This window comes from Ruditapes philippinarum, unplaced genomic scaffold (assembly GCF_026571515.1).
Source record: "Ruditapes philippinarum isolate M1 unplaced genomic scaffold, ASM2657151v2 ctg22_1_1_1_1, whole genome shotgun sequence".
Taxonomy (NCBI): Eukaryota; Metazoa; Mollusca; class Bivalvia; order Venerida; family Veneridae; genus Ruditapes; species Ruditapes philippinarum.
In genome coordinates, this window is record NW_026859666.1 from 91,018 (window position 1) to 118,415 (window position 27,398).

The following is a 27,398-nucleotide window of genomic DNA, read 5'->3' on the forward strand; positions in this document are numbered from 1 at the left end:
CTGTTTATAACTGTGGTAGATCAGAAGCGATACAATTAGTACATTGTGATAGGATGAGAAAAGAAAAGTCTCAGGTACTACGAGGTGAGAGTACAACTTTTGATAATAGTCAAGATTAGGATGATTCTGCTACAACGAGAAAGATGAAAATTATGAGAGACAGATGACAGTGAAGGACTGCCAAAGATATGAGAATACATTAGAAACAGGTGAAGTTAATATAGACAAAATATTAAGACGAAAACCATTCTGGCATAACGATTATATATTTCTATCTTCAGCTCCAGATGCCGAATACTAAAATAACACCTAGAAAGAATGCACCTTAGTGTGTCCTTACTGTAGAGAGAAAAAGTCTTGATTAAAGATCTTGAGTCACATATCCCAGAGTGTCAGAAGAATCGATTCGAATGTGATGTTTGTGGAGTTTGCCTTAAGGAGGCTAAGTATCTGAAGAAACATATGAAAATACATCATAATGTTCATACTTGTACTTCTGATGAAATAGAAGAGGATGTAAGTGACTGGGATAATGAACCAACTTAAGATATCGATTTAGACTATGTAGATATGGAAGAGAGTCTTGAGAACATTGTGAAAAGTGATACAGGTGATTCAAATGAAAATTTGACAATAACTGAAGAAACCAGTAACCAAGGGGAGGCACATGAGACTAAACAAGTAGATACCGGAAAAGAAAGTCAAGGTATGGAAAGTAAGGTGAGTGAAGTCACAGTAAATAAAGATAAAGTTGTAAAGAGTAAGCCTGGGAATACAGACCCAGGGAAATTTGATCAATTCATAATTGGAAAAGTTACGGGGGAACCAGCTCAGCCAGGTCCAGTGGTAAAACCTGCTAAGAGGAAAGGGGTTATAGATTCAAATTCAAAGAAAATTAAGTCACAAATCAAGAAACTAAAGCTGGATGCTAAATAAATAGGAATTAATGACAAGGGTAGAACCAGTGGTCAAGAAACCAGAGATGAAAGTTTATACACTTGGAAGACCATGTACAACAACACCAAGTAGTGAAAATAAAAGCACGCAGACTGAAGATAGTTCAAAGGAGTCTAAATATGAACATGTGTGTACTCATTGTGACATTCATTTTGGGGATGAGATGTATGTATTTGATACATCTTGGATATACATACAAGGGATGATCCTTATTTATGTAATATTTGTGGATGCTCATGTAAGGATAGGTTTGCGTTCTATACTCATTTAGTAAGGAACCATAACTGAACTATGGACTGTATTTTTGTATACCAGAAAACTTTTATAATTTAAATTTTTACAAGATAGAGAATCACGAAACACACTTCTTGTTCACATTAGTAATTTGTTAACAAACAAATTTCATTGTATTAAAAGAAAAACATTTTTTGTAATGTTTGTTTCTATAGTGTACTTTCCATTCAGGACGCATGAACCCGGAGGCGTGGGTAATGTGACATTTAGCGGTATTTAGCCTATTATTCCTATAACGTATTTACAGAGTTGCTTCCCTTTGAATTTAATATACCATTACAAAGAAAAACAAATATTGTTTAAAACGTTTAGTAAGTATGGTTTGTCATTAAGATATTGTACTAATTTGACTTATTTAAGTAAGGAAATGTTTTATTAGAAACCATTCAACAGTATTAGATCTACAAACATTAATCATATTCAAATAGAAATTATAAGAGTTTAAACGTTAAGTAAAACACCCCTTTTGTGTAACAATAATTAGAAAATGAATTGATCCAATTAATGGAATGACCCATGCCATTTGGACCAATCAGCATTAAGCTGGCAAGGAAGGTTGTATATAAACAACATAGCTGGAAGATCAGAATACTTCTCCAAATCCCTCCAGAGGCGTGCACGTCGCGGAGAAGGCACACGGCAGGTCAAGGTCAAGTCATCTTAAGTACCAGAGGTGATTGGTTGACCTGTCGTGACTAACTCTGGAGGGTTGGCGCTAATGAGAGCCGTTTTTGTTATCGTCAGTATGGAACTTGATGCCTGGCCAGTATTGTCGTACTCCTCTACCACCAACGAACGAAGAATAGGCTTCAGGAAGATTCAGCTTGAAAAAGACGTCCCCGATGTGACTACCCTAGTGGACCGGCACGGATGCTATATTCTCGGACAGATGGTTATACCGGCGCCGAGTATAAATAAACTTAAACTGACTGACTGACTGATCAGAATGGTGTAGAATTTCGAAGACCACAACTAAAGGTAATAATGCTAGAACTTTAGGACAATTATACTACTGAAGCCATATTTTCTCGCGGAAAAAGGAAGTAGGTAGTATAAGATAGCAGCATGGGTCGTAGAAAATGTTATTATCAGTAAGAGTGGTCTGGAGACGGAGCCATAGTTTCATATAGTATATTTATCTGAATAGATTACGAAGCTCTAGGTTACTGACGGGAAGTAATATAAAGTATATGAATGTTTTTCTTGTGCATTTACTTTGATAATTTATGTTTGATTATTTAACCTACCAATTATTTGTAGAATCATTTGTCTCCAATCAATAGGCAGGTAGTCCCAGGAAAATTTATTATTATAATTAAAACATTCAAATATCTATCTAGAGCCAGAGATACAGCTCGGAGAATCGTAACATATTTCAAATAATGCTATATCTATTGATTTCGCCAAAGAATTGTTTTTAAATAAAGTTTTATATCACCGGCTAATGTTATATACTGTACTTATTTTTAGAAAGATTTACACCTTATAGCTACAAAATTGTGTCCATTTCATCTACAGAGAACATGAAATTTTTGGGTTAAAATATCATTGTTCACAATAAAATGTGCTACTTTGATAATATTTTCATTGAATTTTGTCATTAAACTGACTACTTAATACCGTCAACACTAAAGTAAAATACAAATGCATACACACTACTTTGTTTGCCTCAAGAAAGGCAAAAAGTTATAATTTTCAGGTTAGCAAAGATTCCACCATAGTATCATTTGCCATATCTTCTGATAAAGTAAGATAGGGAACTTTTCACATAGATTAGGCTTATTTATGATGGCACAATACAGTTTTCCACTTTTAATCATTGTACAGTCTTAAAATAGACAGCATAAGTGGCATTTTCTTATCATTTACATCAAAATTTTCACAAAAATTTGTCTGAATAAATGCATGATGAACACCTCAACAGCTTAAGTTCAAGAATGTACTGAATCCTTCTCAATATGTCCTGACATAGCTGCTGACAAACCAAGCCTTATCACGCCAAGATGAAATATGCATCAGAGCTAGATTTGTTTCATCATGTGTTAGCGTGCTATATACTCCACAAATAATCCAGTACAAAATAAAAAAAGATAATTAAAACAATTTCTAAATGTACATAAAAACTGAAATCCATGTATAGGGCTAAAGATGGATTTATTTATTAGTTTAAACATATTTATTTTAGCGGCTCGGTTGCGAAACAAGTTCTTTGCAAATTATATTAATTTTTCCGATTCCACTTCCTGGAACAACCAGTGCTGGTGTCATGAAGAAACATGGTCGTGACCCGAGTAGGGCTCAAACTTATGATCTCTGAGTTGAGGGGCAGACACCTTGATGGATTTGACGTCCAAGATTGTGATACAAGTAAAGGATTGCTTCCTGAAGATAATAGATTTTTCACAATTATGCCTGTGCCATACAAGGCGGCGACTATATGCTCTGCCTTCGGGGAGCACAAAAAGAGCCATTATGAAACAGCTATTAATTTCTTGCTACAGACGCCAATTTTAAGACTTTCAAAGTCACTTATAGCACGGCAAGTAAAATTGAAAAACCATTTCGTGCATGCGCTTTTTGAATATACATCGTATAGTTGATGCAAAAAAATTGGTTTCGACGGTTAACATAATTATAGAAGAGAACGGAAGGCATTTTGTTTGGTACTTGCAGCCAATTCTGATGCAATCTCGAGTTTTCCCTAGGTCGTGAAACCCTCGATGTCACCACAGGCCATGATATTTCCACATAACAGTCTCGCCACTATACAAATAATTGTCATTTTCAAACTTTACATTTAATCAAAGGTTTCGGTAACAATTAACTCTTGTATTGATCAACAAAATGGATTGTCACTTTAAAATTTGAACATTATAAGAATTTCACATAAAGACAACATAAATTGATAAACAGACGTCCAAAGTTTATATGAACTTGGATCTATGTGTTGGTTGGTTGTTTAAATCTTGCAGATGATTTCCTTTACAATGCAACACACTTCTGGCAAAAAATGTAATATAATAGATTTTTAACTGGCGCCATCATTTATTCATGACAATGTTTGAAGTCCCTATTGAGATGGAGTAATATTTTTCTTCACACCTTGAATGAACATTTGCAGTGTTTATAGTCGAAATTGTTCATTAAATTTGGTAAAAACAGAATATCATTTCTTATTAATATGACCAAAATACTACATTTCACGTAGAATTTTTTTAACTTATTTTACTTATGCATACTGGTAAAAGGGAGATAACCTCAACAATAATTGCTAAGTTACATACAACGATTATGCCATCTTGAAACTAATAATTGATGATATATTGCAACGTTTAACAAATATTCTTCTATTTTGATTTTATTACAAATATTTGTACATTTAATTGACACCAATAGAATATAAACAGTATTAAACAGTATGTAATAGATATTTTTGACACAATGCATAATGCCCATCCAAGGCTTTAATCATAATGAGTGAACAGGTGAAAGTCAAATAAGTGTACATCTTGCCATAATTCCTTTCAATTTTATAATGTATTTTGCATTTATGAACGATAAATAACTAACATATTTCTATTTTTTTATAACAATGCCATCGGAAATTACCCAAAATGGCTTGTACCCTAAACGAAAAAAACAACTAAACAAAATGGAATTTTGGAAAGGGGATTATATGTTATGAGGCCTGCATATCACAGATTAGACGTCAAAAGAAAATTTTAAAAACATATCCTAAGGGTGATTAAACATTCTTCTGTAAGGGAGGAGCTAAATACACAATAAACACGCACACACACAACAATAATGTCGTCCTGAAAGATCTTCAAGGATCGAAAATATAACATCTTCAACCATAAAAGTCAAAAGCCAAAACCAGCAAAAAGTTTTAATTATGAAAAATAAATATTGAATATTAAACAAATGTACATTTATTTATGCCGAATATTGTTTTTATCTATGCTATAAAAGACTGATTTATATGTTTGCGTAATATTGGACGGCCATCGTAAATATGAAGTAATATAATATGTATAAAAATGTGTCCTGTTTAAAAAACAATGACACAGTTTTCTATGTAACAACGTAGTTGACATAAACATGTATAATAAAATAAGTAAATACGTAGCAAAGAACAGTATATATAATGGAACTTTGATTGGCTGAAACACTTACGAAGCGCGCACATATGTCTTTTTACATCGTAGACGGTTACCTACGTGTGTGCATAAAATTTATCATTTCGTTTTGTTTATATCGCATATTTCCAGAATCAAAAGAAAATAGCTAAACGCTTTTATGACTTGATATTCAAATGACATTTTATATTGCACAATGTTCGCGTTTTACATAATCTTCTCTATGTGCGCTTTTCCCCGCCCTTCTTTAAGATAGTTTGAAACATTCTTAAAGGGTGTCAGATTAAAGGCTATATTCTTTGATTTGTTTTAACAGAAAAATGTTGATTGCTTCCACAATATCGAAAGAGATGTAACATGGAATTTCTCTGTTAGTTATCACACAAAAATAGTTATGAAAACAGAATAAAATGTTCTGGAACAAAATATTATTCTGCTATATATTTTAAGTAGGATTTTATCTGTTTAGCAAAAATTTCAAGGCAAAATTCAAACAATTTTTTTTTCCGGCAGAGAGTTAATTTGTTTGGTTTTCTAATGGACTTTTTCGTCAATTCGTAAATTCGTTATACAAGTTGCTAACGGGATATACGGGTGAATATAGCCTTCCTGACATATATATAAACCTCGACTAGCGCCTCGGATCACGTTTATGTCATTCAGACTAGACTATATTCTCTCGTATATTCCGTCAGATACTTGTATAGCTAATAAAAAGCAATGTTTAATATAAAAATATATTTTGCTCATATTTAGGTAATATTGCAGGGAATTGAAATAAAGAAAATTCTAACAAAATGTACTACTCTGAATATGAGAATGCACAATCTATGTTTGGGACGTTGCTCTCTCTATGACTAGTCAAGTTAATCCGTTGTTGTTATTTATTTTTCTAGCTGCCAGTTTTAATGGCAGGATGTATTCATCGTTTCAATTACGTTTCGTTTCGTTTCGTTTATTGATATCAGCTCAGTTTGCATATATACAAATAAAAGAGCAAAAACATTATATAAATAAAACATACAAAGTCACAATGATGAACAGCATGCAATATCACAGATGACAACTTAAATCAGGGGATTATATATGGTGAACATTATATAATATAGTTACCAATCTATTACATAAGAAAAAATGCATTACATTAACAGTACAGAAGAGAGTAATAATAAGAATGACTAGATCTAAATATATGAAAATCAGTGTCAGAGGTAGTCTATAATCTAGAATTATACAACTTAGTAAATTCTGAAAAATAAAGAAAAAGAAAAGTATGCCCAGAGCGGAATCGGACCATAGAGAAAGAATACTTTGTTGGTTTACCTGTGTTTCTAATTACTGACCGTTAAAATTGATTGTCTAGCCAGATGAAAGTGTGTTATTAGGGCAGACGCTCGTGTTTACATTTTAATGGGTAGAAGATGCATGTGTTTTGTGTAACAAAGTACAAAAAAAAGTTATTGTTCAATATGGATTTATACATTGTCCAGCATAAATAAGCTTAAGAGTTTGACAGAATGTCATACACAGACTTGGAGATATGTGAGTTAACTATACATGAATATTTATTATTTGGAGAAAATTATTATTTGGAGAAAAAAAAAAGAAAAAGGGTGTGTGATTTTCTATAGTTATTACGCCGTTATGATGACATGAGGCATTGCATGTTTTATATATAAAATATTGTGGAACAACAATATACAAGTGTATTAACAAAATTAACTGAAAAATGTACACGATAAAAATTGAAAATTTGTTCAGCTTTGCAATTTGGTCACAATCATTTTCTACAAAAAATAGAATCTTATGTTTTAATACTGATTTATATCACTCATATATGTAAAAACAAACTTGAAACATGAAAATACAAGACAAATTTTACATACATTCGTATGTAATATAGGTACGATTGCATTCTAACTCCTGTCAAGACTTTTTATGCTTGATGCATGAAACAAGGGGCATGACGTGAAGTGGTTGCACACTTGGTTCAAGCAAGAAAATTGGTTGCAAACATGACAAAATGGCTACTGAGTCATAAATATTTACAACATTCGCACAAATTTTCTTCAGGTAAGTGGGTTTATATGTTATTTGAAATTCTTTAATTTGCCTATTCCTTAAAGCAATGCTTATGGCACACTCGGTTTAAGGTCTCAGCTTCCTAGCTTCTGATATGACGAAGTTATTGAAGATATAATATATGTATATGCATATGTAGTTGCATGACCATGGTTTGCAAACCAAATTCAAGAGCTAAACCTATTGTAATAAAAATAATACTATGACAACAGCAGATTTCGTACAGAAAAATAAATAAATAAAACACAACCACTGGAATACCTCATAGCTTAAGTGTACTTGCCCAACAGAGCATAAGAAAAATAATGACTAGATTAAGTGTTTTTCTAAATATTGGCTGTAAACTTTTCTTTTTCTTTCTTTTTTTTTTTTTATTTAGTAAACAAATTTATTTATTATGTCTGCTGTTGTCGATGTTGTGTTTTTATACAGTAATTACTTACACAACATAGTCATCATGCATGTATCTGCTTAAAACTGCTCTAATGAGGAGACAGAATTTGAAAACATACCAATGACTGCTTAAAAGGTATTAAATACTTTAAGCTATGAGAATAAACCTTACATATTGTGCATATACAAATACATTTACATAGTCATACAAATGCATAAATACATAAATGAGTTTAACATTAACATTGGTTACATTTCTTGTAATTACATTGACAAACATATACATACATATTTGCTATTAATATGATTTGCCATGGGACTTACAACTCTTAATCGAAAAAACATATTAAGAATTATTAAATGAAACATTACTTGTATACATTGACAAACATGTACATATTTGTTATTTAATTTAATTGACTTGCCATCCGACTTACAGCTCTTAATCGAAAAGAACACATAAGAGCTATTTAATGGCAGGTACAAGGGTTGAATTTATGGAATGTTGTTTATAAATATGTGAATACTTCTGGTAACATTCTTCCTTTTGTATAATTATTGCTAATTCTTAATTGCTGCTATCATCAGTGCCTTATAATCATTTCCAAAAATGGGCATAATTTAATTAGTTCATGTCTGCTATTACTGTTAAAAAGTTGATTTAACTTGACGGTATTTGGGTGTTGGTGATAATATCGTTTAATGTGTTTTTGTCTTGTTTCATTAAGGTTATTACCTTCAAGCACATAGTGGAACTCACCTCAAGTTTGATTTCATTACATAAAGTGCATTTTCTGTCATTAACTGAGTTACTCTTCCATCTCCCTCCTATTGGTAGTTTATGGTTTCTTGTTCTAAAGACCATAAATATTCTACTTAATCTTTTTGGTAAGATGTGGAGATATTCACTCATGATAAAGTTAGGTTTAAATATTCTGTAGTTTATGCTGCTAGTTAATCTATTGGTTATTTCATTTCAAAACTGTATATATTGATCATTTACTCACTGTTTAAATGACAAAGCAAACCATTTATCATTTATATATTTTTGATTAGTCCAAAGATTACTGTATCCATTTGTACAAATAATATCTTTTAAAAAAATTATCCATTTTGAAGACTTAAGCTGATGAGATTGGACAACTTATTACCATTTATATCTTTAAACCTGCTCCAGTATGATATTATTCTTGTTTTAATTTCTATACCTAAGAGTTAGTTTTATTCCTTATTCACCATATAGCATATGTGAGGGTGTTGATTTTTTTTAATTGAAAATAAGTTTATAATATTTTAGTTGTACCTTCTCCACAATCTCATTATTTCCTACTCCCCAAATTTCACATCCATATAAAAGAATTGGTTTTATCATTTTATTGAAAAGGTTAATTTGAAGGTCATTATGTGTTAAAATTGCATTATGCCCGGCGAAGTGAAAATAGATCTTTTATTTCCTCCAATTATGAAGAGCAGAACATACAATATATACAAAAATACATCATGTACAATAATTTCTTAACACTAATAAATTAGGTTAACAACAAGAGATATTATACAAAATAATACAGTGACTATAACAATATTACAAGCATATGTATATTGTTATTTAAAGTTTTTAAGTTTATCCATAAAGAAAACCAGTCTTGTCCGAAAACGAAAAAGACAAGAAATGGTTGATGAATATTACCAACGGCACAAAATTACTGTTGTTATAAGTCATTGTCACTCATATTATTTAAGAAACCAAACAGTCATGTCGAAAAAAATAATACGTTAATGACAAATACCTTAGGATGCATTTGATGTGATAATTAGATAGTAGCAAATTTCTTTTACGTGCATAAGACAGAAAATTTTGTTATAAGTATGACCAAGAGTATATTAAAATAAAATTGGATTATTTAAAGTTTTGTTTCTAACAACAATGTATTATAAATGTTTTACATGTATTATAAGAGCAAGAGTATATATTTACATAATCACTTATTGGCGTCCGCGCCGATGCGCGACGCCCCTTATGGAATGAAATCAGATAGTGAACAGGTACAAATCAAATGAATTTTTTAATGCGTTTATATTTAACTATCACAAATTAATCAATAATCAACGTGACATATGAACATTTCTATAAATAGCATTCTGAATTTATCAGTCACATACAATTCTTAGAAATTCTTTTCTTTTAATTCTTTTAAAATTAAGGTCGTTTTTATATTGAATCACAAACATTTATATGCATTTTTTCATCATCGATTATTGATTAAGCACCATTTTCTTATTTCTTTTAAAATAAACGATAAATTCAACTCAACTTGACACCCGAAACAATGAGCATTGTGTCACTTTAACATTAAGTGGGTACGATTTAATACTGGGTTAACTCAAAAGTTGTTTATTTTATATGCATAGAAATAATCAGGGTTTTTCATTATCAATTTTGAACATCATTATATCTTTCAGCGTTGAGAAATAACGAAAGGTAAGAATATTTTTAAGATTAGGATGTTTGATTGTTGAAATTGTCGACCTGAATTCATATACAAAATGTAATAATTCTTCAACATAAACATTATGTTACATAATGATTATTTTAAGGCAATACTTTATTTAAACAGTGAAATAAAAAAAATATGAAAATGTAAATATTATCTTTACTATTTTCAATATTTTCATTACAAGGCAAGTAAATATATGTACGAATAATTAATGAAGTGTCCTTTGAAACACAATCAACGAAATAAACTAACAAAGAAATAAAATTCACCTTACGGTGAGTAGCATTATTTGAGGAAAAATCTAATAATGAAGCGACTAAAAAGAAAAAGTTAAAAGTGAACATGGAGTTCTGTTTATAATGTAAGAGTGTTTAACAGTAATTACGTTATCCATCGTTTTCGAGGAGATGTGCATTTGGATTTTCAAGATCGGTAGTGTGCTATTCGTCCGCAGAATAGTATTCTTCATTTTCATCGCTATCTGTATTAAGATCAATTATAGTTTGTTCTTTAGATAACATATTTATTTCTTCTTCATTTTCTAGCATATCATCATTTAAACCATGTTGTTTAGCAAGGAGGTATTTTTGTTCTTCATCATTTCCGAGCTCATCTCTATGTGGAAAAAGATCATTTATGGTTTGTCCTGTAAAGGATATACCTTTTTCTTTTTCAATTCCGAGCACAGCTTGATCTAGAGAAAGGTCGTTTACTGAAGGTTCGTTTACAGGCATGTCATTTGCTTCAGAATTAACCTCTTCCTCGTTATGTTTTGGCAAATCTAGGTTTAAATCAGAGGCACTTATTGGAAGATCTTTCGTTCCCTCATATCCACCTAGTCTTTGTGTTACGCCTTCTTCCCTAAAAGAGTTTTGAATAAATACACATTATAACAGCTGAAATGTTTGTCATATTTCTTTCAGCAATAATAAAAATTTTCTAGCAACATTTGTTAAAAACAAACAATTTTCTGATTACCCCCCGATAACTAAAATCATAGGGTTTAAATGTCTTTAAATGCTTAAAAAATTTATAAATGCTTTCCTTTTTTTTTTTGGTTTTTCGTGTGCTAAGAAAAATCATGGAGAAGAATCAAAGAAATTCTTTTTGTGCGATAATGACGAAAGCAAAAAAAAGTCTTTATCCGATCACCAAAAATTGATTATTAGAAAAACTGAATAAATTGGGGGAGAAAAATTACACTCCCTCAGCAACGTTAGTTACCTTTTTGCCGGCTGCGGTGAGTTTCTTAAGTAGCCCGATCAGGAAAAAAATCAAGCCCTTAAATTATTGAACTTTTGTGTTCTTGTTTTTTGAATTTAATTTTCCTGCTCTTGTTCTTCATTTTCTAGGCAAGATCCTTTTGACTTTGTTTATATGTCTCATTTTCTGAAAAAACTTAATTTCTGGAAAATTAATTATCTGAAAATATCATAGTATAAAACATTCATTGTAAGAATCAATCCTGTTTATTCTCGGTTAAATCGTCAAGCATTTAACGCACAATATTTGACATTTTAATATCGTTGTTTATTTAAAGTTTATTTAATATAAATATGATTAAAGTAAAAAACGAAAATAAAATTATCTTTAAATCAAATAATGAAAATAATGTGATGCATTACACATTATATCATACTCGTTATATCTAGCCATGCCTTAAAGACATAAAATCACAATTTTTCTCACCATATCGGAACCCGTTAAACTAACTTCAAAAATAAAGTCATTTTTATTTAGTTCACGGATTTGTTGTCCTTAGTATTACAATAAACGTTAAACTTTAAAATGCCCAAGTAAATAGCTACTTCCCTAAGTTAATCATAAGTTAAACAAAAAAAAGTGAAATAATCAAAGATGAAATCGTGAATAAAAAAAAATAGTATTGTTGTGAAAAAGTTACCGTACTAATTTTTTTTATCAACTGGTGAATTTTCTCCAAATACAAGTATTTATTAACCTGAAAGAGATATTTATTAAAAGAAAAAAAATATTTATAAACCCGTGCAATTTTTTATATAAAAAGGTACAGCAGGGTAATATACTTTGATTGAATCAATTTGCGTTTTCAAAATGTTAAAAGGTTGTAGGGTTGCTATCAGCGCGTAATAAAAATTTTTTTTCATTTTACCGTAAAACTGTTTTTTTTTTGCATTTTGATAAACAGAATTTAATATTTCTGTAGCTTCATTGCTTAATTTATTACTGTCAAATATTTATTATGTACATTAATGCCCTATTGATTATATAAAACATACTAATTTTTACAATAATTAATTGATAAAACTTCCATTTAGCAAACTTACCTTTTTTTACGATGTAAGTATAATAAAGCTGCTGCAAGAATCACTGCAAAGACAACTAGAACTACTGCAACCACATTTACAGTATTGCTTCTTACTTCATCTGTAAAGAACAACATTTATTAAAAAATCGTTTCTAATTCTTTTTTTTTTTTTTTTTTTTTTTAGGAAACAGCCTTTAAGTATTGTACACGCGCTTCAACTGCCAAACACAAGCATTTTTAGTATTATTTAGGCATGATTCAATACTTGGGTAGTTAGTTGTATGTTATTTGTTTTGGCGGTCAGCCAACCTAACCGGTTTTCCTTTGGAAACCTTACCAAATTTACCAACTTATCCGCAAGAGACCGGCACAAGTGAACATATATACAAAGGTCTATTACACTCAACGTCCGAGATCAATTGTCAAGGAGAATTTGCCTCCTCGAGGATCGAACCAGCGATGTCTGGATTTCAAATCATATGCTCTTCCTAAAATTAAGGCCATTAATACTTTAGTAGTTTACTTCTTGTCATATAGTAGAGTAAGAGCTAATTTTAATAACAATTTTCAGTCCAGGTACAATTAAAATATTTGCAGGTCTCAAAGAAAACTCGATATAAACTGCGATCCAACTAATAGTTTTTTTTTTGTATTGTAACTGTATTAGGACACAAACAAACAATCAATTCGAAGAAAAAAAACCACTCCCCCTTGGGTCTTCAAACCCGTTATCTTTTAAAGGTATGTATGAACCCTTTTTTTTCTTCCCCTAATCCGGGAAAAATTTTTTGAAAATAATTTCCATTTTTATAGCCTTGGGGGGAATTACCTTTTGATTTTTGAATTTGTTTTATCTTCCCGCAGTCCCGAAATCCCTTTGAACAATTGTTTTTTTCTTGCCCTTTTTATTTTTGGGGTTTAAATTTTTTTCTCCGCCTTTTTATGTGCCCACAAAGAAAGAACGATTTTACATGTCCTGAGTTTGGGAAATTTCATAGTTTTTAAAATTGTTTGGAATTTACTTTCCCTTTGCAGTTGGGATAAAATGCAGTTAAACTTGTTGCTGAAAATCGGGTACCCCCCTTCGCTAGAATTTATGCCCCGTCCCAATAAAATTCAAAATTCCTAAATAATATATATTGTTCTACCTCGGATCTCTCGAACTCTCGAACCTGATATACTGGTCCCTTCAGCAGAAATATAGTTCTAAATAAGTGACAGCTTGGCGACACATGTTTTTTTACACCTTCGTTGATCGTGATAAAGGGCAATTAAGGTTAATTTGATACAAAATAAGAGGTATTGTACCGATCTGTTTTTGTTATGACAATTTTTGTTTATTTCGCTGTCTTTATAAATAAAAAAAAAAAAGAAAAATTTCGTGAAAAAGTGAAATGTGCCAGTCAATGCAATAGATGACGTTTACCCGGACGGCTTTAATTAATTACAGTCGTGGTGCATGTTAGGTGAATATTCTATGGGAATGATTACTTGAACATGGGGTTTTATTTTTGTAAAAAGACTTTTAAATAAGTCTTTCTGTTTAAATTTTTTTTAAAATTTTTAAATTTCTTTTATTGTTTTTAAATTTTAAATTTTTTTCCCAAAAATAAAAATTTTAAAAAATATTTTGAACAAATTTTTCAAAAAGATTGGAAAACCCCTTTTTCAAAAATGCATTTTAATAGAGATTAACAGTGTTTCCGTCAATACTCTTTGAAAACCTGGGATAATTTAATTTTTTAAAATTACAAGAAAGGACGTATTTGAAAATGAAATTTTTAACAAAAAATTATATTGACGACTTATTTGAACGATGTAACCCGGAACATATTTTTTGGTCTGGTTTTCCCCCTTTTGATTATAAATTTAAACCCCGGTTTTTGCACAAAAAATACCACTCTCGAAAAGAATTTGCACAGACTCTTCGAAATTCGAGCGAATTTTAAATTCGATTGTATATTAAACTAAACCTATAGTGGGGAAACGATTGAAACCAATGAAAAAAGTTGGGCTAGGATTTTAGCCCAGGTAATCTTTTGTTTGTAAAGGGGCACTTTTTCCCCGGAACAATTTGCTCACGAATTTTGGAACCCATGTGTCGTAAAAATTATATTTGGGGACAATTCCCGGGAAAGAGGGCAGATTGTTCGACACCCAATAGAAAAAGGAAACTCGAAGCACCCTTTGTTCTCACATGCTTCCATAAATTTTAAAAAGGTTTTTAATTTTTTGCCCGTCCCTTTCCAGCTAAACCCGCCTTGTTTTAGTGGTTTTTTTTGTTTTTTTTATTTAAAAAACGTTTTTTTTTATCACTTCCGGGGCAAACAAAAACTTTTCCCGCCTCTGCATAGGAGTCATATATTAAGTTAAAGAATAACATTTTTCCAGTGCAGAAAATATATGCAGGGGAGCCCTTTTGTCGTTAATTGTTGGGAAAGTTTTTTTCCGGGTGATGAAAGGTTTTTATTAAAAATGATTAAACAACAGCAAAGGTAGTATCGATACGGTACTATAAGGGGAATATATTTTTCTTATTTTTTTTATTTCGTGCGCACGTAATACTATTACGTTCTAAGGGGGTAGTTATTGCGTCCTGGGGCACGCGATAATTTTTACGTGCGCACGCGGATAGGTATTCCGCGTTTGGACCCACGGGGCGGGTTCGCTCGCATAAAAAGTTTCGACGCCCGGAGGTGACTGTTGAACCTTTACAGCGGTTTAGGGGCAAGTGGATTGTTCTCCTCGGTCACTGGAAGAAAAATGAGGAAGACCGATCCAAAACGTATTTTGTTTTTTTCATTAGAAATAATAAATATATTCGCCCAATATTTTTCCCGGGAAAATTTGCTGGTTTCGATCCCCATTGAAAAAAGGCTTACAAATGCACGGTGCCTAAAAGAATTCGGATAATGCCATAAAATTATGGAATATTCGTGTTCGCAGAAACGGGGCGAACGAGACACGAAACGTGCATGGTATTGTAAAACGAGATCTCACCATGTACGGAGTTTTTCCCGGGTTAGAATAATCGAGCCCGCTTCAAGTTTTTGACGAAAATTTCACTCGGTAAAATATTGCACATTGCTTTCGTGTCTGTGGCTTTGTCAAGACATGACCTATGGTTTGAGGGGAAGCAGCTCAGGTGTCGCCTTATTGGCGGAATAGGTTATTGGACAAATTTTTTTTACCCTTTGAATTGCTATAGACGTCTTAATTTAGCTGTTTTCTCGTGGATTTGCTTATTAGAATTTTTTTAGAAAAAATGCGAGCAAATGTTGTATTTGATAAGTGAAATTTCAAGTTTTAATATTGGTGGTTTTTTTTCATGTCATATCAGATTTTTTTAAGTGATTCTTCTTTTAACAAATGTGACAATAAGAATTTTTTTTAGAAGTACTGACCCTACTTTTTCAACATTTTTATAGTTTTGTCTAACCTTTTAAAAATGAAATAAAAATTTTGCAGCTATATTTGTATCTTTTTAAAAAATGAAAATTTTATAGGAATATAAAGGGAAATATATGGGCAAAGAATTTTCTTTCCCGTAAACGTACGAGATGCGAAGGGAACGCAAATTTCCGCTAGACGCAAAACGAAAAAAGGATAATACAACCCTAAAAGAAATTGCAAAACGGAAATTTAAAAACGTTTGCACTCATTTTTGATTAACCCTTTTTATAGGGTACTGTCAAGGGGGAACTCCGCCAACCCCCAGCCCCGGCTTAACCCTAATTCAAAATTTTTAATTAATGGTAAAATTTTGTTTTTAAAAAACATCCGAGATTTTTCGAATATAAACCGATTAGGGTTCCGTTTGGACAAAAGAAAATTTTTTGTCTCCCAAATTCAACCCCCTTTACGCCTATCATCACACACATGAAACAAAATCTTTTCCTAATTATACAATATTGTTGTATTATATAAATGTACTTATAAAACGCTATACACGAAAGTTCAATGATGAAAGCGCGATGTAACGATAGTACGATGATGAAACACGACGGCACGATGATGAAAACACGACGGCACGATGATGAAACAACGATGACACGATGGTGAAATCACGATGATGCGATGACACGATGGTGAAATTAATATCGCGGTTTCATCATCATGCCATCGCAGTTTCATCATCGTTCCATCACATTTTCACCATCATGCCTTCTTTGTTTAACCATCGTACCATCGTTGTTTCAACATCGTTAAGTCGTTGTTTCACGTTCGTACCATCTTGTTTTCATCATCGTACCATCGTGCTTTCGTAAACGGGTTCCGTATGTTAGCGTACCCATCAGAGGTTGAGCCAATCAAATTTTTCTTGAATAAGAGTATTTAGATAGTAGGTTTTAAATTAAGATTTCATAAAAAGCAGTATTTAAACTATTAATGACTACGACTTGAAAATGGGTTAAAAACGGCGAACATCGATTCTAAAATAGTTCTGCCGTGGGAAATATGTGACAAATATTCATGTAAAATGTAAATGAGACAATTTGCTTTCTTCTCTTAAAAAAAATTGAGACAAATGTGCTTTCATGTCTAAAAAACTTGATCGGAGCACAGTTGTCACACAAATGAGTGTTTGGTAGACATTTTGGGGTCCCATTTATCTCATGCTGAGACAATGCGACGCCATCGGTCTTACGTAAGACAAATGGGTGCTCCGAGACCAATGTGCTCGCTACAGTGCTTTTGTAGGGCACATTTGTCTCGGAGCACATTTGTCTTACGTAAGGACCGATGCGGTCGCATTTGTCCCACATGAGACAATGGGACCTCAAATATCTACCCCAAAAAACTAATTTGTGTGACAAATGTGCTCCGATCAAGTTTTTTAAGGGACAAGAAAGCACATTTGTCTCATGTGTTTTTAAAGGGACAAGAAGAGGCACATTTGTCTCATGTATTTTTATGAATTATTTGTCACATTATTTCCCCACGGCAGAAATTCTTTTTTTAGAATCGAGGTTCGCCGCATTACCTCATGTCAAGTGTAATCATCTAATAGGTTTTGCTTATGCTTTCTTTATGAAAACCTAAAGTAAATATTAATTATAATATCTCTTAATTCAAGAAATTGATTGGCTTAACCTAAAGGCGTACACTGAAAACATACTAAATCCCGTTCACGATGATACAATGGTGACAGCGTGACGGCACGATGGTACGTTGATGAAAACGCGATGGTGCGATGGTGAAAAACACAACGGTACGATGGTGAAAAAGCGATTGTACGATTGTGAAACAACGAAGGCTCGATGATGAAAACGTGATGGTACTATGGTGAAAGACGATGTTACGTTGGTGGCAAATACGATGATACGATATGATGAAACTGCGATTGCATGATGATGAAAAACGCAATATTTTTTTTTACTCTATCGTGACATCGCATCATCGTGATTTCACCATCGTGCCGTCGTGTTTTAATCATCGTACCATCTTCAATTTCACCTTTGTACCGTTGTGCATAGCTGTTCAGGGAGACAAAAATGTTACTTATGTCCAAAAAGAACACCGTAATCGGTTGAATATTGAATGATACAATATCGTAACTCGTTTCGCATCTCGCCGAAATCTCGCGTCTCGCTTCGCATCTCGTTCGTCGACGTGAGACAAGAAATTGATTCCAGGTCAAATACCGCTAAGTAGTATTTCCTTTATAGTCTACATAGAATCACTTAAAGGCCTATTATGCCTGAGAAAATGCTTTTATTTGTATTCCACAAAAGCTTTTTTATTTTTGGTATACTTTTTATAGCTCCAAAAAGTTATTCATTGGCTAATTACCTGAATCATTTTTTCATCTGCTGCTTTTTTCAGTTTGTACAGTTGAAGTGATTTAGAATTTTGTTTGAAGTCAATTACTATGTTTTACAATTTGCTACTTTTTTATATCACATCATTTCACATTTATCGCGAATTTCTTTGGGTTACAAGCATCTAACTACCTCAGAAATCATTATTTGAATACTAATAAATTCATACTTGCCCTATCTTAAGAAATAAAAAATTATTCATTTCTGAAATCTCGTGGTACGGAATCCTTCGACATTGCGAGATCTCGTGTTACAATATTGTGTCTCGCTTCGTGTCTCATTTAAAAGTCGCGTCTCGCCCGATTCTGAGTGGCCCGATATTCACTTATTAATGGCATCACCCGGATTATTTTAGAAACTCATGCATGTTGTAAGTGCTTTTTCAATGGGCGGATCTGAAAACCGCAATTCTTGGAAAAATGACTTTTTTTTCTACATATATTTCTGATGAAAAACAAAATACGTGTGTAATGGTCTTCTTATCTTCTTCCATAGATCATTTAAGGGCCTCCGTGGCCGAGTCATTCCAAAAAAAAAAAAAAAACACAATCCCCTAACCGCTGTAGGTTCGACACATACACGGGGCGTCGAACTATTTATGCGAGGATCCCGGTCAGGTTCCAAATGCGGAATAATATCCGCGTGGCATGTAATAGCTATCGCGTGCGCACGTAATAGTATCGCGTAGCCACGTAATAGCTATCGTGTGCGCACGTAATTAATAAGAAAATTCTATGTCCCCTTTATGCCACCATAGATACTACCTTGTTTTGCTAAGAATATTTCTAGTGCCCATAAATCATTTTTTATAAAACTTTAAGCATTTTTAAAATAAACGTATCACAATTAATAACGATAAAGAATAGACTTGCTGCATATGTGTTTAGGTATTGGATGCTGCACTTGTAGAAATTTTCATTATGACACGCAGAACAGGGATATTTCTTTAAGGAAGTTTTTGACTAACTGGAAGTGACCTAAAAAACGGTATTATAAATACAGAAATCACAGAACAATGGCTGGTAGCCGGTATACACGATGGGCATAATTATTATCTTTTAAGAATTTTTATGTGAGACAAATGTGCTTTGAGTGTCCTTTCTATTGTGTGTCGAACACATCTGTCTCATTTCCAATTTGTCGCAAATATGAATGTTTTTACGAACACATCGGTCACACTTCGTGAGACAAATGTGCTCCGAGACAAATGTGCTCCTACAGTGCTTTCTGATGTCAAATGATCTAAACATAAATGCACAAGAGCAATGTTAACATGGCCATCCCCGCCAAATGTGTTTGCTCATTGAAAGAATGTATATGAAGTAGAGCAGTATAATTCAATTTTTAAGAAGTCTTTTAGTAATGAAAATTGATGGCTGAAGTGATAACAGATTTGAAACCTATGTGAAAAAATAACAAAGGTCAATAACAGAAAAATAATGCAGGGTAGGTTATCATTCTTGTGTGTTGCACTCCCCCTCAATGAGATCTATCAACTATGACGATTCCCAGAGTGTTTCTGGGATAATAAAGGGAAATACTAGTAACTGGTGGAAAAGTTGGTGTCACCAACTTACGTTGATTTGAAGCCAGTGAAACTGAATATGTAGAATTTAAGACATATTACATATGCCAGAATTGATCATTTAACGCATTTGGGAATAAGGGAAGCTTCGTAGTGAAACGAATTTTTGCATGTGTTTACTATGAAATCAGAAAAGTAGAGCAACATTTAACTAATGAAGCTATTCCAACTCAAAAATTCCCACCACCATCTCTACCCGACTGTCTAGTATCTTGTTGTGTAGATGTACCGTACGGGGACGGAAAATGGGCAATAAAATGGTCAAAATAGGATAATCTGAGGGTCGCCTACTATGATCAAATATAAATTTGTTGAACGCTAAAGCTTAATAACATTAATCGACACATATTTTTAAAATGCTAGAAAAGAAGAATGTAACAAAAGAAGTTATGTTTGTAAAAATGTATGCCCTATATCGGCAGCCAATCAGTCATTCGCCAGTTTATTGTGACTGGCTTTTGTCTTGGTGACCAAAATTCAATATAGGGATGTCTACTTGTAATGACAAAGGACTAGGTCATTGTGACCATTAAGGTTGTGTGCAGCAATTTCATGACAAAGTTATCACAAAATCTTGCCAAATATAAATGCATTTTTGTGAATCATGTAGGCCTCCTTAAATCATAAATGACAGCCAATTTGTTCAATTATATCAGACCTTAAAATGTTTTTACCAAAAGCAATTAAGTTTAATAAAAAACTAGAACTATCATTAAATGTGATTAATACCCCGCAAGACTGCTTCGGAAATGAGGAAGTTACTAGTAACAGAATACCTTTTGCAAAAGAATTGAAGTAGAGTTAATGGTTGTGGACAGTTAAAGATAGTTGTGGTTCTTGTATGTTGCATTTCCTTTCAATGTGGTTGACCATTGATGGAGTTTTATTGAATTACTCTTTAATAAGTCCTGAAAGATTGCACCGATGATCACACGAAGAAAAGACGAAGACTACACGATTTGACAAGAAGGCTTCACGACGGCCTTACGAAGGTCAAAATTGACATACGAATTCAACACGAGAAAATGAACCTTCGCAATGTCTTCGGGTAATTTTTGGCATGCCAAAGATTTTGGAATCGCTTCACGAAGTTGCTGCCGGAGCTTGTAATATTCAGCCGGGGATCATACGATGGAAAAAGATGCCCTCACGAATGGCACGACGTTATTACGATCAGATCCGAATTTGAACATTTCCTTATTCGTGTGTCCATCTGATGCCAAATTCGGGACAGTGTGACGCCTGCATAAAGAAATTGCAAAACGGCAAGTTTGAAAACGTTGCAGGCTCAGTTTGATTAAGTCTGTTCATAGGCGGTACTGTCAAGTTGGAACTACCGTCCAAGCCCCCCAAGCACCGGCTTAAGCCTTATTCAACATATTTACATGTAAGTGGTGAAATTTTGTATTTTAAAAACATCCGCAGATCGTTCGAATATCAACCGATTACGGTGTTCCGTTTTGGACATAAGTAAATTTTTGTCTCCCTAATTCAATACACTTGTACGCCTATCATCACACACATGAAACAAAATCTTTTCCTAATTATACAATATTGTTGTATTATATAAATGTACTTATAAAATGAAATATTGAAAACGCTATACACGAAAGTTCAATGATGAAAGCGCGATGTAACGATAGTACGATGATGAAAACACGACGGCACGATGATGAAAACACGACGGCACGATGATGAAAACAACGGTGACACGATGGTGAAATCACGATGATGCGATGACACGATGGTGAAATTAATATCGCGGTTTCATCATCATGCCATCGCAGTTTCATCATCGTTCCATCACATTTTCACCATCATGCCTTCTTTGTTTAACCATCGTACCATCGTTGTTTCAACATCGTTAAGTCGTTGTTTCACGTTCGTACCATCTTGTTTTCATCATCGTACATCGTGCTTTCGTAAACGGGATTCCGTATGTTTCAGCGTACGCCTTCAGGTTGAGCCAATCAAATTCTTGAATAAGAGATATTAGAATAGTAGTTTTAAATTCAAGATTTCATAAAAAAGCAGTATTAAACCTATTCATGACTACACTTGAAATGAGGTTAAAAGGCGAACCTCGATTCTAAAATAGTTCTGCCGTGGAAAATATGTGACAAATAATTCATGTAAAATGAAATGAGACAAATGTGCTTTCTTCTCCTTAAAAAAACATGAGACAAATGTGCTTTCATGTCCCTTAAAAAACTTGATCGGAGCACAGTTGTCACACAAATGAGTGTTTTGGGGTAGACATTTGGGGTCCCATTTATCTCATGTGAGACAAATGGGACCGCATCGGTCTTACGTAAGACAAATGTGCTCCGAGACCAAATGTGCTCCTACAGTGCTTTCTGATGTCAAATGATCTAAACATAAATGCACAAGAGCAATGTTAACATGGCCATCCCCCGCCAAATGTGTTTGCTCATTGAAAGAATGTATATGAAGTAGAGCAGTATAATTCAATTTTAAGAAGTCTTTTAGTAATGAAAATTGATGGCTGAAGTGATAACAGATTTGAATCCTATGTGAAAAAATAACAAAGGTCAATAACAGAAAAATAATGCAGGGTAGGTTATCATTCTTGTGTGTTGCACTCCCCCTCAATGAGATCTATCCAACTATGACGATTCCCAGAGTGTTTCTGGGATAATAAAGGGAAATACTAGTAACTGGTGGAAAAGTTGGTGTCACCAACTTACGTTGATTTGAAGCCTTTGTGAAAAAATATATGTAGAATTTAAGACATATTACATATGCCAGAATTGATCATTTAAACATTTGGGAATAAGGGAAGCTTCGTAGTGAAACGAATTTTTGCATGTGTAAGGTAATGTGTTTACTATGAAATCAGAAAAGTAGAGCAACATTTAACTAATGAAGCTATTCCAACTCAAAAATTCCCACCACCATCTCTACCCGACTGTCTAGTATCTTGTTGTGTAGATGTACCGTACGGGGACGGAAAAGGGGCAATAAAATGGTCAAAATAGGATAATCTGAGGGTCGCCTACTATGATCAAATATAAATTGTTGAACGCTAAAGCTTAATAACATTAATCGACACATATTTTTAAAATGCTAGAAAAGAAGAATGTAACAAAAGAAGTTATGTTTGTAAAACATGTATGCCCTATATCGGCAGCCAATCAGTCATTCGCCAGTTTATTGTGACTGGCTTTTGTCTTGGTGACCAAAATTCAATATAGGGATGTCTACTTGTAATGACAAAGGACTAGGTCATTGTGACCATTAAGGTTGTGTGCAGCAATTTCATGACAAAGTTATCACAAAATCTTGCCAAATATAAATGCATTTTTGTGAATCATGTAGGCCTCCTTAAATCATAAATGACAGCCAATTTGTTCAATTATATCAGACCTTAAAATGTTTTTTACCAAAAGCAATTAAGTTTAATAAAAACTAGAACTATCATTAAAGGTGATTAATACCCCCGCAAGACTGCTTCGGAAATGAGGAAGTTACTAGTAACAGAATACCTTGCAAAAGAATTGAAGTAGAGTTATGGTTGTGGACAGTTAAAGATAGTTGTGGTTCATGTATGTTGCATTTCCTTTCAATGTGGTTGACCATTGATGGAGTTTTATTGAATTACTCTTTAATAAGTCCTGAAAGAATTACGCTTCTTGAGCACTGCACTTCATCTCATTGCGCTTGACCATTGTATGAAGTTTCATTGAATTCTAAACATTAGTTTCTAATTATGCACTGTACAAGGAAAAGGAACAAAGGGCAATAACTCTTCAAATACTGAAGAAGGAGTTATGGTTATTGTAAAATGCAGTTCCTCTCATTGTGCTTGACCATTGTATAAAGTTGTATTGAATTCCAACTACTAGGTTTCAAGTTATGCACAAGACAAAAAAGTAACAAAGGTCAATATCTGTAATTAGCCCAAATAGAGTTATGGTTCTTGTGCACTGCACTTCATCTCTCTGCCCTTGACCATTGTATGAAGTTTCTTTGAATTCCAACCATTAATTTTCAAGTTATGCACTGGACAATAAAAAGTAACAAAGGGCAAAAATGAGTCAAGAAAGAGTTATGGTGCACTGCGCTTCCTCTAAATACATGTCACAATTGTATGAAATTGTATTGAATTCCAACTAGTAGTTTTCAAGTTATGCTCTGGACAAGAAAAAAAGCAATGGAAAGGTAACAAAAGGGCAATAACTTTATAATAACTCTGGACAGAGTTATGGTTCTTGTGCACTGCACCTCCTCTTAATGTGCTTGACCATTGTATGAAGTTATTTTGAATTTCAACCAGTACTTTTCAAGATATGCTCCGGACAAGGAAAAGTATCAAAGGGCAATAACTCTATAATTAGTAAAGATGGAGTTATGGTTCTTGTGCACTGCACTTCCTCTTTATGTGCTTGACGATTGTATGAAGTTGTATTGATTTCCAACTAGTAGTTTTCAAGTTATGCTCCGGACAAAGAAAAGTAACAAAGGGCAATAACTCTGTAATTAGTCAAGATGGAATTATGGTTCTTGTGCACTGCACTTCCTCGCAATGTGCTTGATCATTGTATGAAGTTGTATTGAATTCCAACCATTAGTATTCAAGGTATGCTCAGGACAAAAAAAGCAATGGAAAATTACAATTGGCAATAACTCTGAAATAAGTCAAGATGGAGTTATGGTTCTTGTGCACTGCACTTCCTTTCCATGTACTTAAACATTGTATGATTTTATATTAATTTCCAACCATTAGTCTTCACGTTATGGTCCGGAGAAAAGAAAGCAATGGAAAAGTAACAAAGGGCAATAACTCTGTAATTACTTTAGATACAGTTATGGTTCTGGTGCACTGCACTTCCCCTTTTTGTGCTTGACCATTGTATGAAGTTGTTTTGAATTCCAACCAGTAATTTTCAAGTTATGCTCCAGACAAGGAAAAGTAACAAACAGCAATAACTCAGTAATTAGTGAAGATGGAGTTATGGTTCTTGTGCACTGCACTATCTATCAATGTGCTTGATCATTGTATGAAGTTATACTGAATTCAAACCATTAGTCTTCAAGTTATGGTCCGGAGAAAAGAAAGCAATGGAAAAGTAACAAAGGGCAATAACTCTGTAATTACTTTAGATAGAGTTATGGTTCTTGTGCACTGCACTTCCCCTTATTGTGCTTGACCATTGTACACATGTATGAAGTTGTTTTGAATTCCAACTAGTAGATTTCAGGTTATGCTTCGGACAAGGAAAAGTAACAAAGGGCAATAACTCTGTAATTAGTGAAGATGGAGTTATGGTTCTTGTGGACTGTACTTCTTCTCAATGTGCTTGACCATTGTATGAAGTTATATTGAACTCCAACCATTAGCCTTCAAGTTATGCTCCGGACAAGGAAAATACAACGGACGGCTGGACCGACCGACCGACCGACCGACCGACCGACCATCGAGTGACTCCTATATACCCATCAACCAAGACAACTTGAAGTGTTGAGTTATTGATATAAAACCATTTTTATATACAATGTCAATGTGAATTTGACCTTTAAATCAATAGAGCTTATCTACTGGCCAAGACCTGTGAGGTTTTAAGGTCAAGGGCCTCTGTAATCTTGACCGCTGACCTAAACTCCACTGAGGTCAAACGCAATGCATTTGTGGAGTTTGAAGGTCATGGGGTCCATTAGTTGTGCAGTTATTGATAGAAAACTATTTTGACAAACAAGGTCAATCCATTTTTACCTAAAGTCAATATGACCTCGACCTTTGACCCCTTGACCCCAAATTTTATAGGGGTCATCTACTGGCAACGACCAATGCATTTATGCAGTTTGTGGGCCAACAGCAGATGGGTTGTCAATTTATTGATTGGAATCAGTTTTTAACAACAAGGTCAATGTGACATTGACCTTTGATCCCTTGACCCCAAAATCAAAAGGGTCATCTACTTGCTAAGACAAATTCACCTATGCACTTTAATGGCCCTGAACCCATGGGTTGCAAGTTATTGATCGGAAACCGTTTTTAACTACAAGATCAATATATCCCTGACCTTTGACCCCTTGAACCAAAAATCATAAGGTGTCACCTACTTGCTAAGACCAATGTACTTATGCAGTTTGAGGTCCAAAAGCCAATGGGTTGTCAAGTTATTGATTGGAATCCGTTTTTACCTACAATGTCAATGTGACCTTGACCTTTGACCTTTTGACCCGAAAAACAAAAGAGGTCATCTACTTTCAAAGGCCATTGCACTTATCTAGTTTGAGGGCCAAGGGTCTATAGGTTGTCAGCTTATTGATCGGAAACTGTTTCTACCTACAAGGTCAATATGACCTTGACCTTTGACCCCTAGATCACAAAATAAATAGGGGTCATTGACTTGCCAAGACAAATGCACCTATGCAGTTTGACGGCCAACAGCCGATGGGTTGTCAAGTTATTGATCAGAATCCATTTTTACCTACAGGGTCAATGTGACCTTCACCTTTGACCCTTTGTTCCCAAAATCAATAGGGGTCATCTGCTTGCCAACACCAATGCACATATTCAGTTGAAGGGCCAAGGGCCCATAACTTGTCAATTTTTAAATCAGAAACCGTTTTTATATACAATGTTAATATGAACTTAACCTTTGACCCCTTGATTCCAAAATCAAAAGGGGTTATGTACTTGCCAAAACCAATGTACGTATGCAGTTTGAGGGTCAAGGGCCCATGGATTGTCAAGTTATCTATCGGAAACTGTGTTTACCTACATGGTCAATTTGTCTTTCACCTTTGAACCCTTGACCCCAAAATCAATAGAGGTCAATTTCTTGCCAAGACCAATGCAACTATGCAGTTTCAGGGCCAACAGCCAATGGGTTGTCAAATTATTGATCAGAATCCGTTTTTACCTACAAGGATAATGTGACCTTGACCTTTGACCCCTTAACCCCGAAATCAATACGGGTCATCTACTTGCCAAGACCAATGCACCTATGCAGTTTGAGGGTCAAGGACCAATGGGTTGTCAAGTTATTGAATGGAAACCGTTTTTACCTACAGTCAATATGACCTTGACCCTTGACCCTTGATTCCAAAATCAAAAGGGGTCATGTACTTGCCAAAGCCAATGTACCTATGCAGTTTGAGGGCCAAAGACTCATTGGTTGTCAAGTTATTAATCGGAAACTGTTTTTACCTACAAGGTCAATATGTCCTTGACCTTTGATCCCTTGACCCCAAAATCAATAGGGTTCATCTTCTTGCCAAGACCAATGCACCTATGCAGTTTGTGGGCCAAGGGCCCATGGGTTGTCAAGTTATTGATCGGAAACGGTTTGTACCTACAAGGTCAATATGACCTTG

The 27,398-nt window shown here is 33.8% G+C and overlaps 1 protein-coding gene across 1 annotated transcript in view; it reads right to left on the reverse strand.

The window, feature by feature from the left end:
- LOC132757439 (uncharacterized) overlaps positions 1-27,398 on the reverse strand; it is a 109,004-nt gene that overhangs the window by 44,012 nt on the left and 37,594 nt on the right. The window lies entirely within an intron of this gene.